Source organism: Nicotiana tabacum, chromosome 17 (genome assembly GCF_000715075.1).
Source record: "Nicotiana tabacum cultivar K326 chromosome 17, ASM71507v2, whole genome shotgun sequence".
Taxonomy (NCBI): Eukaryota; Viridiplantae; Streptophyta; class Magnoliopsida; order Solanales; family Solanaceae; genus Nicotiana; species Nicotiana tabacum.
In genome coordinates this window covers 41785530-41789959 of record NC_134096.1, presented here as the reverse complement: position 1 = coordinate 41789959, position 4430 = coordinate 41785530, and positions in this window count along the sequence as shown.

Sequence of the window (4430 nt, the reverse complement as noted above, 5' to 3'; positions counted from 1 at the left end):
TCACAAAGCCATTCCACCGCTCATCGAGCCACAAATTCCACTCGTAGGGACATTACGAGACATATGACTCCAAATGTACAAGTCACAACTGAAGCTACCGAGATTAAGTTGCGGTCTAATCCTGGCCTCAAGTCCTCCAGGCTGGCCCATCACTAGCACACCAAAATCACATCTCAAACCTCGTTCGTGTAATCACAAGCTGACGATGCACAGCTAATATCGAGCGCTCACATGTGCACACGAATGCGTGGAAGGTTATCAAATAATTATGTTTCAAGCTGAATCAATTTCGCATGATAAGGAAAGAAAGATGGGAAATTATCCTAAATGCCATGTAGCCTCTCAAAGATAAGTATGGACGTCATCATACCGATCTGCAAGACTCTACTAGACACTTGCTCATGACTTGTAGAACCTATGAACCTAGAGCTCTGATACCAATCTGTCACGACCCAAAAATACGACTAGTTGTGATGGAACCTAACCCAACCTCTCTAGGTAAGCCAATTTACCACTAACCAATTTCAATAACAAATAAGTAAAGAAATATTTGAATCTCATACATTCCCCAAAGACTAGTAGTACGAATTATGAGATTCTAAGAATAGAGTTTACAAAGCTGGTATGAAGTAAATACATCATCTGTTTGAAAAGTACATAAATAGAGTTTTATGAATCTAAGCCTACCATGAACAAGAGACAGCTACAACCAGAACGCAGGTACATCTTCAGATCCAGCTTCCAACGAACACAAAAACATCAATAGCCAACATCTGCATGCAAGGTGTAAAAGTGTAGTATGAGTACAACCGACCCCATGTACTCAATACGTAACAAACCTAACCTTAGGTTGAAAGTAGTGATGAGCTTGTACCAAGGTCAGAGTCTAACTCCAATAACCAACAACAGTTCATAACAACATAAAGCAAGTAATAAAAGAAGTAACTCAAAGAATAAATGCTCGTTTATAACAACATAAAGCAAGTATCAGTGAAAATCCTAACTCGTTTACCGAAGTTGCCAAAAATATGAGTAAGTTTGAAAACAGTAATCCTCCAAAAAATCCTTTCAACAATGAATAAGATGTTCAATTTTCTTTCCAAATTGCTAGTGAAAAAGTGCGTCACTATGCCCGTAGGCCAATATGTGTGAGAAGTCATGAATGACGTGATACCGTACATCATGAGAAAGATACCTCTATATGTTTGCATGTCATGTGTGCATGTCAATGCAATGTATCTCAGAGATGAACTCATGTACTCACACTCTCAGAGTACTCAATCTCATTGTCTCACACATTCCACTCATCATGCTCAATCCATCCCCAGGTATAAATGCTTCGGACAAGATCCATGTCCAAGGAAGATCCATCCCTCAATATAAATCAACTGCGCTCACTAGGGGTGTGTGCAGACTCCGGAGGGGCTCCTTCAGCCCAAGAGCTATAAACCGTACGGACAACTCACGTGCCATAGTATCAATATCTCAAAATCAGGCCCTCGACCTCACTCAGTCATCAACCTCTCCAGTCTCTCGAGCTCATAATAACATGAACTAGCCCACAATGATGATATGATGTATCAATAAATAACAAAAGAGACTGAGATATGATATGTAATGAATGAATATGACTGAGTATGACATTGGAATGCAAGGAAAAAACTCAACAACAGTAATGACCTTAGTGGGTCCCAACAGAATAACCATGTAGCCTAGACATGGTTTATAATACGAATCACAGCTCGATAACTCTAATACGTAGAGATTTTATGATTATAGATAAGTTCGGGTAACTACACAGTACCACAGAAATAATGGAATCATAGTTCACACAGTGCACGCCCACACGCCTGTCACCTAGCATGTGTGTTACCTCAACACCAAATACATAACACGTATAGTTAGGGTTTATACCCTCAGCTCCAAGATTAGAAGAGTTACTTACCTCGAACAAGATGAATCTAATGTCAAGCAAGCAAAACAATGCTCCAGAAATTCCACTCTGCGTGTATCAACTTCTGAATGGCTCGAATCTAGTCACAATTAATTTGATTCAGTCCACACAATTTATAGGAATTAATTCCATATCAAAATACTAATTTTTCCCACAAAAATCCGAAATTACACTCAAAATCGCCTGTGGGTACCACGTCTCGAAATCCAACGAAACTTATAAAATCCGACAACACATCCAATTATGAGTTCAACCATACTAATTTCACTCAAATCCGATTCCGAATCGATATTCAAATCTTGAAAATTTATTTTATGAAATTGTAGAAAATTCCTCTGATTTCTCTTGAAAAATCAATAATCTAACACCGAAAACGAAGATTAATTCATGGAATATAATCATAAGGGAGTCAAGAATACTTACCCCAAGTTGTGTGGAAAACTTCCTCTGCAAAATTGCCCAAACCGAGCTTTAAAATCTAAAATTGAAGAAAGAAACCAAAACCCACGATTTTATCTTATGTCCAGTCATTCCACTTATGCATACACGAGAGCTGCTTATGGGACACAAGCACCGCTTCTGCGGAATCCACTAGCCAGCTGACTCCTTACACGTGCAGATCTCCATCCACTTCTGCGTAACCGCAGGTGCGAAGCCAGACGCGCTTCTGCGCTCCTTCTCGCTTTTGCGCCCAAGGCCCTCGCTTCTACAGGGCCGCAGATGCTCTCCAATTTCCGCTTCTGCAATATTCCCCAGCCAAGCCCTCTTGAATTTCTATGATCAACTGTCCGCATCTGCAGACTCACATCTGCGCCCATTCTTCCGCAGATGCAGAAACACCAGAACCAGCATACCTCCAGCAGTGCAACTTGAAACAAAAATGATCCGAACCTCGTCCGAAACTCACCCGGGCTACCTGTGACGCTGTACGAATATACCATCAAGTTCTATAATATAACATGGACCTACTCGAGGCCTCAAATCACAACTAATAACATCAAAACGTTGAATCGCACCTCAAACCAAAATCTATGAACTTTCAAATTCTATATCTTGTGCCGAAACACATCAAATCAATCTGGAATGACTTCAAATTTTGCACACAAGTCATAAATGACATAACAAAGCTATTCCAATTTCCAAAATCGGATTCGGACCCCGATGTCAAAAAGTCAACTCCCCGGTCAAACTTCCCAAAAATTTAACTTTCGCCATTTCAATCATAATTCCACTACGGACCTCCAAAAGTTTTCTGGACACGCTCCTAAGTCAAAAATAACATACGGAGCTACTGAAAATATCATAATTCAAATCCGAGGTCGTTTACACATAAATCAATATCTGGTCGACTTTTCCAACTTAAGCTTTCCATTATGATACTAAGTGTCTCAATTCACTCTGAAATCCTTTGGATCCGAACCAACTAACCCGGTAAGTCATAAAACAACTATAAAGTATAAATTGAGTAGTAAATAGGGGAACGAGGTTGTAATACTTAAAATGACCGGTCGGGTTGTTACATCTACGATCCCTCGGAAGTGCTATGAGATGAGGACAACTCGTCCCTTAGTTGGTATCTCCCTTGCAGCCTTGACTGTACGACCGGATGCTCCTGAACAGAGGTCGAGTTGCCCTCTGATACTTCCCTAGGGGGGACATATGAGCTCATCTCAGAGAGATCTGCACCTCTCCCTATGCCAGCTGTTGATTTCTTTCTAATTGTCTTTTGTTGTCCAAGGGGTAAGGCACTTTTGCCTCGACCCCGAAAAGGTTCACCTATCCCTTTTGATGTGTCACCGCGTCCTCTAGATCGAACCATTGTCTGTATCAAGCAAAGGTGATTGTTAGTTGCAATTCAATATTCAGACATACACAGGAGATATAAAAGTAAAGGATAACCACAGTACACAGTGAGGGTGTTCAGTCAAAGCATGCTTGCAGACAAGAACTGCAGTCCGCATAATGTTTCTTGCGGCCGTAGATGTGAACTTGCGGACCGCACAATTTTGTTTTGAGGCCGCAAAATTGAAGTGCGTTCCGCACAATTTCACTTGCGGCCGCACCTCTAAGACCCAACAAATTTTAACTCTCTAATGACAGAGAATTGTCTAATGTGCGGCCGCAACATGATTTCTGTGTTCCGCACAATTAAACTTGCGGCCGCACATGAGAGTCTCAAGGTAGGGACTCTCTGATGACAGTAAAAGTGTTGTTCTGCGGTCGCAATGAGAAATTTGTGGTCCGCACATTTTAACTTGCGGCCGCAGATCCTTTCTTTCACTATGTTACCCTAAAATCAAAATATGCGGACCGCACAAATTCAAGTGTAGCCGTAGAATTCAAAAATTACGTACATATCAATTTTTTTCTATCTAGGTTTTTCAATTTCATGCTCAAAATGACATGGCAATATCATAGAAACATGAAAATATGTTAACCCAGTCCCCATAGAGCATGTATTAGTTAATCCATTACA